The 14,093-nt window shown below is 37.8% G+C and overlaps 1 protein-coding gene across 1 annotated transcript in view; it reads left to right on the top strand.

The window, feature by feature from the left end:
* The window catches only part of AIMP1 (aaRS-interacting multifunctional protein 1), a 65,310-nt gene that overhangs the window by 592 nt on the left and 50,625 nt on the right, over nt 1–14,093 (top strand). The gene's annotated exons all lie outside the window — the stretch shown is intronic.

The following is a 14,093-nucleotide window of genomic DNA, read 5'->3' as shown; positions in this document are numbered from 1 at the left end:
TTGAATTTTTACGGGAAATTCGAGACTTTCTAATTCTGGCTCAAAATAGCCTACTTCTCTCGAAGAGAAGATATTCTGAACCCTACCTGGAGTTCTGTGTGATGATCATGTTGACCGTTCAGGAGGAAATTAACGCTATAATTGTATGCCAAAGGGCGATCAATTTGGGTTTATTCTAATGATTGTTTTATCTTCCTTTCTTTGCAGATTTTTGTATGTCAGAATTACTACTACCCTTTGTCAATACGGACCATAATGAAATTTATAACTTATGATGTCAGAATTAAGTGATTAATTCACACAGCTGGATTTTTGCCTGTGTTTTTAGTTTTTAAAAGTGTGTTAATTACACACTTTTAAAAACTACTTTCATTTTTAAACAAAGTTGGGAGTCACTGTAAGTAGTTATTAGTTCTCCTGCTAAGGTTGCGTATATCATATTAAAATACTTTGAGGTACTTCTACTACACCAACATGGTAATTAAACTTGAGGGGGCTTTTCCCCTCGGTGAAACTTAGAACCTGACTTTTCATCTTGTTTACTGTCGTACCATTGTCTGCTGCCCCTCTGACAACATTGTCAAGGTCTTTTAGAAGTCTCGCAGTCCTGTACCATTAACATTATTATTCTTTACAGTATGACATAATCTGCAAAAATCCTAATCTGTAATTCCAGTTGTTTACTCATAAAATTATTTATAAAAAACTTTTAAGCCTGTATGTATAGACCTATACAAAGGTGTTTTGAAAAGTATTAATTTAAATAGTTAAGTTAGTCTACTTTTGCACACAAAAAAATGTTTGTTAATATTTTTTTTTTTTTTTCAAGTCTATTAAGAAATGAGTTTCCAGTTCAAAATTGTACTATATAAATATACTATCACTTCCCAACTTAGCTTTCACTGGTTTTTGGTCTATTTTGGTATTATTTTTGCACTTTGATGACATAGTTCTTGAAGTATTGTCCAACAAATACTCTAATAATTTCTCTCCATCACCTTTGGTTCAGAGGGTCCTGGGTTCAATTCCTAGCTGGCAGGGGATTAAGCGTGTGTGGATAATTTCTCTACTTGGGGACTGGGTGTTTGTCTTCAAACACACGGCGAACCACCATAGGAACAAGCAGTACTGGCTGTAAAACTAGGCTAAATCCATTCTAAGGTCAGCAATTTCTGTATTGGAAATGTTTCATTGTGACAGATCTTGCGCTTAAGTCCACTTAAAATATCTTTCATATACAATAACAGGTGCAGATTGGTACATATTATTATATTGGCAGATAGTGTATGGCTTCGACTTCAAATTCTTTAATTCTTAAGATATTTGTGTCAAAGTCATGAAGAAATTTCATCACCTTTCTGAAATTTACAAAATCAATCAACACATCCCCGTGTGGCCTTTAATTTGAAATAAGGAATACAATAGTGTACCATTTTTAATTTTCACAATACATAATTGCAGTTATTAATTTTATTCACCACCTGCACCATCATCTGCAAGCTCATAACCACAAACAGAATTTTTTGACACTCTGACGGTCTATACTAACTGCTATGCCCACACAGTTTTGTCTTAGAAGCGGCATAATGTGGCGTTTACTCATGCCCAAGTGAAAAACTGTTTCACGGCCAGCACAGCCCTCTTATTTCCCAGCCTTCAGCATAGCGTGAGCTACGGTAAATATGATATTCATTGTCTTACTACTGTAGAACCGGGCAAGTTAGCCCTGGGGGTAGGGGTGCGCAGCTGTGAGCTTGCCACCCTTCTGTCAGCAGCCCTGAAGATTGTTTTCCATGGTTTCCCAATTTCGCACTAGGCAAATGCTACAGCCGCTTCATTCCCATTCCTAGGCCTTCCTTATCCCATGTCGGTACGACATAAAGCAAATGGTTAAAATAACAATTTGTTAGGATAAAATATAGGTGACCAGCACCGACGCCAAGCATTTCCCAATTCTGTGAATGATCTCTTTGTCTGACCTACATGTACATAGTCTTCTACTTATTCTGAAAAGTTTAGCATTGATCTTAATTTCTTCCTCAAGTCTTTGTAGAACCTTTTGATCTTATGTTATTTTCTGAAGTTTTAAGTGGGGGACAATACCATTTGCGAACCTTACATATAAGCAGTCATGTGGATAGTCCCAATAAATACAAACCTCTATTTAGATACAAGAAGCACTCACCACAGTTTACTCACTATCGCCACATGATGGCACACAACATTCATAGTCCTTAGTGGTAAAGCTGAGAAGTTATGTTTCTCATTGCAGAAGTCGTGTGTTAAAGCATGTATTATTATTGTTATCTTCATCTAATAATCCTTTTGAGGGTATGATAAATCACATTGGTTACTTTTCTTTGCATTTAACTTTCTTCGTTTCCAAACTTCCTTTTTCCACGAATGTTGTTCCATATTCCTCTTGAACCGATTTTCTTCCGGTTGTTAATTTCTTTCTCTCCTGAAATCCTGCCTTTCGTGTTACTTCTCTGAAACGTGTTCTGTTTTCTGTCATATCTATTTTAATTCCAGCGCTTTTCGTAACCTTTTCAATTTCAGTGAACCACGTTGGCTTGGATTTGTAACTGTTCACTATCCAACTTAGCTTGAAGACGAGTGAAATAGAAATGGCAGTGGAAGTAAGGAAAAATTGAAGGAACTTACTAGGAAATTGAATCTAGCAAAGAAGTCAGCTAAGGATAACATGATGGCAAGCATAAGTGGCAGTCATACAAATTTTAGTGAAAAATGGAAGTGTATGAATAGGTACTTTAAGGCAGAAACAGGTTCTAAGGACATTCCAGGAATCAGTAATGAACAAGGGGAGTGTGTATGCGAGGATCTTCAAAAGGCAGAAGTATTCAGTCAGCAGTATGTAAAGATTGTTGGTTACAAGGTTTATGTCCAGATAGAGGAGGAGACTAAGGCCAAAGAAGTATTAAAATTTACATGTAATAACAATGACATTTACAGTAAGATACAAAAGTAGAAAACTAGAAAAGTGGCTGGAATTGATCAGATTTCTGGAGATACACTAAAGACTATGGGTTGGGATATAGTACCATATCTGAAGTACTTATTTGATTATTGTTTGGTCAGAGGAGCTATACCAGATGAATGGAGAGTTGCTATAGTAGCCCCTGTGTATAAAGGAAAGGGTGATAGACATAAAGCTGAAAGTTACAGGCCGGTAAGTTTGACATGCATTGTATGTAAGCTTTGGGAAGGCATTCTTTCTGATTATATTAGACATGTTTGTGAAATTAATAACTGGTTCGATAGAAGGCAGTTTGGTATTAGGAAAGGTTATTCCACTGAAGCTCAACTTGTACGATTCCAGCAAGATATAGCAGATATCTTGGATTCAGGAGGTCAAATGGACTGTATCGCGATTGACCTGTCTAAGAAAGAAGTAAGAATAAATAACCACCTAATCGATACTTTATTAATGCCTCAGGCAAAATTGAATAAAATTAAAACTTACAGGACATGTTTCGACCACTTAGTGGTCCTCTTCAGCTGTATAAATAAAGAACTTAAAAGAAAAATATTGACAATAAGTTCTTTATTTATACAGCTGAAGAGGACCACTAAGTGGTCGAAACATGTCCTGTAAGTTTTAATTTTATTCAATTTTGCCTGAGGCATTAATAAAGTATCGATTAGGTGGTTATTTATTCTTACTTCTTGATTAAACATCGATACGGTCATGAAATGGGCAACTTGTAATGACCTGTCTAAAGCATTTGATAGGGTGGATCATTGGAGACTACTGGCAAAAATGAGTGCAATTGGACTAGACAAAAGAGTGACTGAATGGGTTGCTATATTTCTAGAAAATAGATCTCAGAGAATTAGAGTAGGTGAAGCTTTATCTGACCCTGTAATAATTAGGAGGGGAATTCCTCAAGGCAGTATTATTGGCCTTTTATGTTTTCTTAAATATATAAATACTAGCATGATACCCGTGCTTCGCTACGGTATTATACTGAAATTTATAATTGATTGCTTATTGTTATATATATAATCCGCCGAAATTCACGATCTGATTGGTTTTTTGAGAGAATCCGCCAAAATTTGTGATCTGACTCGTTTTCTAATAGATTACGGCAAGTTTCCTCCCATTTTTCAATCTTTCTTTCCAGGAATCGATTTCGTACTTCCCGGGCTTGGCCCAGGTATTCCACCCAGTCAGTTGGGTCCCTAAATCTTTGCCATTTTTCCTATAAGCATTTTTAATATGGATCAGATCCTTCAGGAGATCCGGCATGGTGTGGGCTTGGGTGCTTTGGCGGTACTGAACCCGCCTCCGGACTGCATTCTTAGTCATTACCCGTCCAGGACCTGTTTCCAGCGCGGTCCACACATTTGACGACGGTCTGGAACATTATTATTGTGGATGGACAGTATAGGCTGCGAGGAAGGGAAGAACTTTACCGAGACAATGAAAGGCTAACCGAGTCCATGAGAAAACGGAGACTTAAATTCTATGGGCATTTATTTAGAATGGATGAGAAGAGACTAACGAAAAGGATTTTCACAATACTAGACAGCAGACCTAAAGTGTCGGACAAATGGTTCAGGGAGGTAAGAAAGGATCTCAGACAGGTGTGACTAAATTCGGAAGACATCTCAAACCAAACAATGTTTAGGTCAGTGATCGACAGATTTCAGGGATTCCATGACGAACCAAAACTTAACCGTGGGTGGACGGACGAAAGAAGACAGGCTGCCAGAGAGAGGATGCTGAAGTTCTGGGCTGTGAGGAAGGCTTCCAGAAACATGTAATTGTTATCTAACGTGGTCTCTAATGGCCGTAAACGAATATATATATATATATATTATTATTATTATTATTATTACAGATGTTCTGGACCCCATAGCAAGATGCAAGACCGCTGCTTGGCGGTAAATTACATCTGCTGCCATTGTCATTGGTGACAATGTGACCAGCACCATTGTCGCGTGTAGGCAAGTGTGCGGGATTTCTAGCGATACGAATGACATACTTCCGTGCATTATTTACCTTATTATAGAGGTGAAAAATTGTACGGCCAATCTCATTCCTATCCTTTATTTCAAAGGTGTTTAAATTTTTATTTATATGCCAGGAGAATCTACTGTAATCTAAGAACGTTCTCCGAAGAAAAAGATGGCTCTTGAAAACGAACCCAGAAAATATTAAAAATGATCGGTTTATGATCAGAATAAGTACATCGAAAATCTACAGCCTTTTTCCAGTCATTCGACAGGGTCAGGAATGGAATGAATGAAGCCCCCATCTAGCGGTGACAATAGGAATTGTGCCGGCTGCTGAAGCCTCTGGGGCAATGGATAATGAATGACAAATGAAATGCAATGATATTGGACAGTGTTGCTGGAATGAATGATGACAGGGAAAACCGGAGTCTCCGGAGAAAAACCTGTCCTGCCTCCGTTTTGTCTAGCACAAATGTTGTCACATAGAGCGACCGGGATTTTTACCATGGAACCCAGCTGTGAGAGGCCGGCGAGCTGCCGCCTGAGCACCGGTGGCTCCATATAAGTACATTATGAACAGTCAAATCAGTTGGTCTCACCTCCTTTTACACCCCACCGCCGTTAAGTTATTTACCCCCACCAAAAAAAGATTAAAAGAAGGCGTGTTTCTTGGTGGTTAAAAAAGATTCCAAACACCAATGTTCACGTCTATTACCTTCAGTTTTGAGATGTAAGTATTCCCATAAATATAATTCATTTTTTCACTTCCTTTCACACTCCCCCCAGCCAAGTGAATTTTCCGGCAAAAATACTTGTTTCTTTAATAGTAAAGAATCTTCTAAATACCAATTATCACGACTCTAACTTCTTCAGTTTTTGATTTATGTGTCCTCATGCAAGGAATTCAACTCCTTTTCACTCCCACCCCCAAGATGATTCCCCTTCAAAACTCATTTTTCTTTGTTTTTAAAGGACATCCAAATACCAATTTTCACGTCTGTAACAATTTTAGTTTTTATTAGATGTAAGTATGATGATGATGATGATGATGCTTGTTGTTTAAAGGGGCCAAACATCGAAGGTCATCGGCCCAGATGTAAGTATTCTCATACAATTAAGACTATTAATTTTTTATTTCTTTCACCTCCTCCCCCCTCCCCCCCCCCTTTCATTAGATTTTCCGAGAATACGTGTTTCTTTACTTTTAAAGCAGATTCCAAATATCAAATTTCACGTCTGTAACATCTTCAGATATCAGCAGCCTAATTAAAAGGATTCAACACCATTTTCAGTCACTTTTAACCTCTCCCCCCCCCCCCCCCCGACTCTTTCCAGCCTAGTGGTATTTCCGAAAACTAAAAGTACACGTTTCTTGATTTTTAATAGAGATTTTTAAAAAAATACCATTTTTCAATTCTGTAACATATTAAATTTTTTGAGATATACTGTAGAAATTCTAATTTTAAAACTTTACCCCCTTTTTAGTTCCCCTTAAGTGGAGTTTCCAAAAACAATTCACCTATGTTTCTTTACATTTACAGGAGATTCCAAATACCACTTTTTACGTCTGTAACATTTTACGTTTCTCAGTTATTCTGTAGATAGTATCTTTCAAAAAATTCACCCGAATTTGTCACTCCTGTTTAACTGCCATTAATTGGATTTTGCAAAAAAAAAAGTGTTTTTTTATTTTTAAAGGAGATCCCATGTACAAATTTTCAGTTCTGTAATATCTTCAGTTTCTGAAATATATGTATCCTCATTAAAGGCATTCAACACATTATTCACCCTTTTACACCCCTCCTATTGAGATTTACAGAAAACAAAATAATACATGTTCCTTTATTTTTAAAGGAGATTCTAAATATCAATTTTTACATGTGCAAACTTTTAAAGTTTTGAGATATAGATACACTCATTTTAAAAATCCACCACCCCCTTTCACCCCTACTATTTGGATTTTCCAAAGCAAAAAAAAAAATGTTTCTTTATTTTTAAAAGAGATCCGAAGTACCAATTTTCAGGTCTGTAATATCTTCAGTTTCTGAGATAGCCTATTAGTATCCTCATTAAAGGCATTCAACCCCTTTTTCAGCCCTCCTATTGGGATTTTCGGAAAACAAAAAAATACGTGTTTCTTTATTTTTAAAGGAGCTCTCAAACACCAATTTTCAGGTCTGTAATATCTTCAGTTTCTGAGATATAAGTATCCTCAATAAAGGCATTCAAACACTTTTTCACCTGTTTTCACCCTTCCTATTGGGATTTTCCGAAAAGAAAAAATATGTGTTTATTTTTAATGAAGATTCTGAATACCAATATTTACATCTGTAAACTTTCAAAGTTTTGAGATATAGGTACATTCATTTTAAAATTTCACCCTCCTTTTCACCCCCTTAGCAATGGAATATCCAAAAATCCTCTCTTAGCGAGCACCTACATCTTAATATGAATGTATCCCCAAAATTTCATTTCTTTATGTCCAGTAGTTTTCGCTCAGCGATGATGAATCAGTCAGTCAGTCAGTCAGTCAGTCCGGACAAATTATTTTTTATATATAGATGAGTGAAGAAGTGGAATCAGCGATAAGGCTTTTTGCGCATGTTGTTATTCTGTATAGAGTAATAAATAAGTTACAAGATTGTGAGCAACTGCAAAATGACCTTGATAATATTGTGAGATATACAGCAGACAATGGTATGATGATAACGGGGTAAAAAGTCAGGTTGTGAGTTTCACAAATAGGAAAAATCGTCTCTGTTTTAATTACTGCGTTGATGGGGTGAAAGTTCCTTTTGGGGGTCATTGTAAGTATCTAGGTGTTAATATAAGGAAAGATCTTCATTGGGGTAATCACATAAATGGGATTGTAAATAAAGGGTACATATCTCTGCAGATGGTTATGAGGGTGTTTAGGGGTTGTAGTAAGGATGTAAAGGAGAGGGCATACAAGTCTTTGGTAAGACCCCAACTAGAGTATGGTTCCAGTGTATGGGACACTCACCAGGATTACTTGATTCATAAACTGGAAAAAATCCAAAGAAAAGCAGCTCGATTTGTTCTTGGTGATTTCCGACAAAAGAGTAGCGTTGCAAAAATGTTGCAAAGTTTGGGCTGGGAAGACTTGGGAGAAAGAAGACGAGCTGTTCGATTAAGTGATATGTATATTATATGTAAAAAATATTTTATTTTACTTACCACCTATTTAATACAATTCAAAATGTTTAACGTGTGAGTTAAAACATTGTTAAAATATAAGTTGAGACATGTTCCGCCCCGTCTTATGGGCATCCTCAAAACCTCAATTTTACCAGATACCTGGTTAAAAATTATTCTAAAATATGTTGCAAAATGATATATGTTAAAAACAATGTTTCTAAATTAATTAAAACTAATACGATAATGGATACTTGTACAAAAATTCACTTGAAAATGGAGGTGTCATGTGATCAAAAAATAGCAATATTGATGGCTTGAAGCTGTAGTTGATGTTTGATATGGATGAAGATTTACATGTTAATACAAAATGGTAGAGAGGGTAAAAGACAATACGATGTTAAGTATGAAATAGTGAGGAAAAGCTTTCCAATACTGTTTCGATGTCGTAGTATTTGACCTTGACGCGTTTTACTCGATACAGTCTGTAAGATTAGTCAGCAAGTTCTAAAATTTGTTTGTGGTTATGTCTAGCCCAGAAAAATGTTGCATTTACGTTGCATTTTGACAGATTACTTATATATATATCAAAACAGTGGAAGAATCTCAATAGTGTAAAATTTAGTGATTAGATTTTGATACGGAAAATGAAGCTGATTACTTGCAAGATTACTTATGGTTGGACTAATCTATTGTAGGCCGAACTGTGTGAGTTTGCACTTACAGAGAAGGCTTATGATTGGCGCATAGGAGGGAGTTGTGTACATTGGGAGAAGAAGAGGGGCGTTATGTTGTGTAATTTGACGCGAAGAGAGCGATACTGTTTATTGCTACAAATTGGACACTATGTTGAGTATCTTGAAGAGGACTGTTGAATAGTCATTATCTCCTTCATTTGACTGACACATTTTATATTGATAGTAAGCTTCTGTTGTTGAGGAATACTGTTAATGGTTGAATGGGGGCTGTCGAACTGTGGTGTCAGTGTTAAGTTCTGAAAAGAAGTAAAAAAAAAAACCATACTTAGTTCGTTAATAAAAAGAATGCAAGAAAATTGGAGGAGGTTTTTGCCCAAGTGTTGGAAATGTGATGTTAGCGCTTACCTTTAATGTTGTTGGGCTGTTGACTTGTTGCGTGGGAGGTTTTAGGAACACTGGTGGTCACTAATGTTTTGCTCCTCGTGTTGTACGTGTGTCGTCTTGGTGGAGGGGAGTGGACCAGAGAAGGCGGGGATATGGGCTTGTGATTGGTGCATGGGAAGTAGTTGTGTGCGTTGGGAGGGGAAGGGGGGCGTGATATATTGGTTAACTTGGTGGAGGTACTTTTTGATGTTTCAAAAATTTAAAAGATATTTAGTCTTATCTTATTGAATGAAATTACTATTTGGTTATATAAAGGGCTTCTGTTATCAATTGGGTCATTTAGGTTTTTATTTACATTGTATTTTTGGTCCAAGAAAATGTATAAATTCTCGAACTCGGTCATGAGTCTGCCTTTTTTTTTACTCTTTTTAAAATTTGAAGAACCTGTTCAATTTTGGTGAAGCTGTGCTGTGTATCTTTCATGTGATTAGTCATTCCTGAGAGTTTGTTGTGTTTCGGGGCACTGAAGTGTTCAGCACATCTGGTTATGTAGCTTCTTCTGGTTTGTCCTATATACGAACTGTTGCACTCGGCGCGTTTTAATCTATAGATGCCAGAACCTGAGTATTTATTTTTGTCTGAATTTATTGTGTTGTGGTTTTAAAAAAATGTTTGGTTTGAGTTTTGGGTTTTAAAAACTATTTTAATTTCTTGCTTCTTTAAGGGATTAGTTACTTGATGTATGATCGGATTGGTGTAGGTAAAGGTTGCGTACTATGATTTGTTATTTACTACTGTTGAGAGGTTTCTGGAATAGTTTTAATTTCACTTTGTTAATTAATTTGTTCATGATTGAGGGATTGTATCCATTGAAAATGGTTATTTCTTTTATTGCATTTATTTCTTTTTTTTTTTTTAATTGGCAGTTGGAAGGGGAATTTTTAGGGCTCTGTACACTAAACTGTAAAATGACGCTTGTTTATGTGATTGTGAGTGTAGGGAATTTAGTTTTATAATTGTGGGGGTGAAAGAGGATTTTCAATCGCCGGTATGTGTACGTGTTTATGAAGATTAAGCACTGTTCTTGAAGTGTGTGTACGAATTTTTTGCCCGTTTTCGAGGAGGCCAGGAAAGTGTTTCTGACAACCCCCGTAGTGGAAGACCGGTGACCGCCGTCAGTGACAAAAACGTTGAGAAGGTGAGGACATTAATCACGAACGATCGGCGATTAACTGTGCGTATGATAGTGGATGAACTGCAGATTAACCATGAATCGGTGCGACAAATCGTTACCCAGAAGTTAGGGAAGAGGAAAATTTGTTCTCGTCTTGTGCCACGTCACTTGACTGACGATCAGAAGCAGGCACGTTTAGAGGCTTCACAGGATTTTGTCAAAACGGTGGATGCGACGCCAAATTTCTTGCACTGTATTGTCACTGAGGATGAAACCTGGTGTCTCAGGTACAACCCTGAAACGAAACGGGGAAAGCATAGAATGGCGTTCTTCGGGATCCCCTCGTCGGATAAAGGTCAGAGCCGAAAAGTCACGCATTGAACTCGCTTTGAAAGGAAAGAGATTTGACAATATTCCTGACATTCACCGAAACGTGATGAGGCTTTTGAACACCATCCCAAAGGAAGCCTTCTTGCAAAGTTTCCAGGACATGTATAGCCGATCTCAGCAGTGCATAGTTATGGGAGGGGACTATTTTAACTCATTGCGGACCGTGGACGGCGTAAGACGTTCAAGCTTGCTCCTATGCTGCGGGCCGTGGACGGCGTAAGACGTCTAATGTTCCGCGTGAAGCAATGCTGTTTATATTCATCATCCATGCATTCTTACACCTTAGTCAGCGTTACTGGTTGTAGCAGGAAGTTGGTTGACCTTTTTGAGATAACTCTCGCGTTGAGTGGGCTCATGTTTATCTCAGCAGTTTTGGCTGGAAAATCTCAGAACTTCCTTGCACGTCAAGTCGGTACTTGAGATTCCAATGCAGTGCGTGTCGTTCTTAGCGAGTGTAGTATAATGGCTTATAATACAAATTTTCTTACGGAAGATTAATTATTAGATATTGTTCACTATGATTATTCTGGTGATGAACTTATTCCTGAAATAGACTCGGGTAGTGAAAGTGAGTGACGAGGAAATTCCGATTCCCGAATCCGATAGGCCTATAGAGAAAAGTGAAGTGCCTGATACATATCATCCTAGTTATTGTGCACCCGTTCCACCATTTACAGAGAATTCAGGTATAAACGTTCAAATAGAAAATAAGCAGGATATTTTGAGTTACGTGAGTATTTTCATGAATGACGAATTTTATGAGTATGTGTGTGAGCAGACCAATCTATACGCGAGTCAAGTGCGGCGCCCCGGCCTTTCACAAAGAATTCGATCATGCAATCGTGGAAACCGATTAGTCCAAAATCCTGATATAAAAATGTACTGGCAGCCCTGAAGATGGTTTTCCGTGGTTTCCCATTTTCACTCCAGGCAAATGCTGGGGCTGTACCTTAATTAAGGCCACGGCCGCTTCCTTCCAACTCCTAGGCCTTTCCTATCCCATCGTCGCCATAAGACCTATCTGTGTCGGTGCGACGTAAAGCCCCTAGCAAAAAAAAAATAAAAATGTACTGGACGGAAGACCCGTTTTTCATATTCCGATATTTTCTAATACAATGTTCCGAATATGCTTTCTTCATATTCTTTCATTTCTTCACTACGGTGACAGTAATATGCCGAAAATATAGATAGGCTGTATAAAATTAGACGTATTTTGAAACCTGTCAGACAGATATCACACCTTAAATATTTACTACAGGTAAGCACAAAGTATCATTTTTCTAACATTTATAGTTTAGGAGTAATTGTAAATTGTATTAAGTGATGCACGTCAAGAGGGCCGGGCATGAAAATGGCCCGTCCAGGCATTCAAGTGTCCCGCTCAGAAGCAGGTACTGAACGTGTTAAAGGACAATGCAGCAAAAAATGTACATATCCAGAACTTATCGTAAAGAATATATTCCAGGTTGGGACAAACAATGTGAGGATCTCTACAATGATTTTCAAAACAGTGGTGACAGAGAAATAGCAGATAATCTGATACATAGCCTAGATACTGCACAACGATTGAAGTGGATGGAAACCACTCAAAGTATGGACTTCAAAGTTTCCAGTAGAAATATGTGGTAGAAAGGCAGAGCCCATCATATCATATAAGAAATTAGCCCCATAACCCCCAACAAAATTGCTGTGCAGATTGTCAAAACATCTAAAGGAACAAATAACAGAGGGACAACAACCCATATAAAATGGGAACCAAAAAAGCTTGCAGCAGCAGCTGATTGTAACACTGAATATTCATGTGTCATCTCTCCTGAAGAAGTTGCAGCAGCAATAAAGGACATAAAACCTGGCAAAACTCCTGGTTTAGATGGTATCCTGCCAGAGTTTTCTCATAAAGTCTGGTAAATATATGAAAACATTGCCAGCAAAATTCTTCACCTCACTATTAAACGCAGAACACATACCTCAAGAGCTTAAACGTGCCCTCCTAAAACAGGTTACCCTGGAGATCTACCACAAAGTTATTGTCCCATTGCATTGCTTAGTGTGATTGATAAATTTCTGGAATATTTATTTATTTATTTATCGTATGGCATATACATGAACAGTACAATAAATTACAGGTTTATATCTACATTATTTACATAGGTAATCTCCTGTGGCGTCGCCAGGAAAAATTAACTTGTTTCTCCATTGAAACGTCTCAGTGGGCATTCTTGTGTGATGTGCTTCACAGTTTGCCTCTCAGCACCACAGTTGCAGCAGGATTATGACTTTTTCTTCCATTTATACAGAAGATCTGCACACACACCATTGTTAGTCCGGATCCGGTTTAACTTGGACCATACTTTCTGCGGTTGTTCAAAGCCAGGTACCTTCTGTGTAATGCATGGCATATTTAAGGATTCTGCTGAAGCAAATTGTCTCCATTCATTAGACAATCTCTCAGTCAGATTGAAATGACTGGCTACAAGGTTCTCCGGCGTACAGATGGGTGGACGTCTTGACTTAAGTCTGTCTATATGTAGGTGGGGGATATCCTCATGAATGGGCAATCTTTGATTATTCTGTATCTTATTGTATACATTCATCAGAGCAATGCTTCTACTGAGGTGGGGTGGAGGAATATGGCTTAGTACGGGCAACCATTGAATTGGAGTTGATCTGATCGTGCCAGTGATCATTCTCATTGTGTCATTTAACTTAACGTCTATTCTCTTCACGTGAGGACTGTTCATCCAGATGGGGGCACAATACTCCGCAGTAGACTAAACTAGAATTAGAGCTGAGCAGCGTAGAGTAGTTGCACTTGCACCCCAAGAAGAACCACACAGTTTTCGAATTATGTTGTTACATGTCTGAATCTTGGCAGCGCTCTTTCTCAGATGTTCTTGGAATGACAATGTTCTGTCGAGTGTAACACCTAGATATCTGGGGTGTCTATTGTGGCGGAGGAGAGTGTTATCGAAGTATACTTTGAGGTCCCTTGAAGCCATTCGGTTGTTCAGATGAAAACAAGAAACTTCTGTTTTACTCATACTTGGTTGAAGTTTCCATTTTCGAAAGTATTTTCCTAAAAGAGAGAGTTCTTTTGTTAATATTTCCTCTGTCTGCTCGAAGCACAAGTCTTTAGTGGCAAGATCCCAGTCATCTGCATACCCAAATTTCCTGGATCTTGTGGATGGTATATCTGAGATATATAAACTGAACAAGAGTGGGGCAAGCACTGAACCTTGCGGGAGTCCATTATTTAGTTTGGTGGGTTTGCTTATTACACCTTCTCTCCATACTGTGTCGTAAGCTGCCTT

Source organism: Anabrus simplex, chromosome 3 (genome assembly GCF_040414725.1).
Source record: "Anabrus simplex isolate iqAnaSimp1 chromosome 3, ASM4041472v1, whole genome shotgun sequence".
Taxonomy (NCBI): domain Eukaryota; kingdom Metazoa; phylum Arthropoda; class Insecta; order Orthoptera; family Tettigoniidae; genus Anabrus; species Anabrus simplex.
Note: the sequence above shows the minus strand (reverse complement) of the source record. Positions and strands in the feature narration are given on the sequence as shown.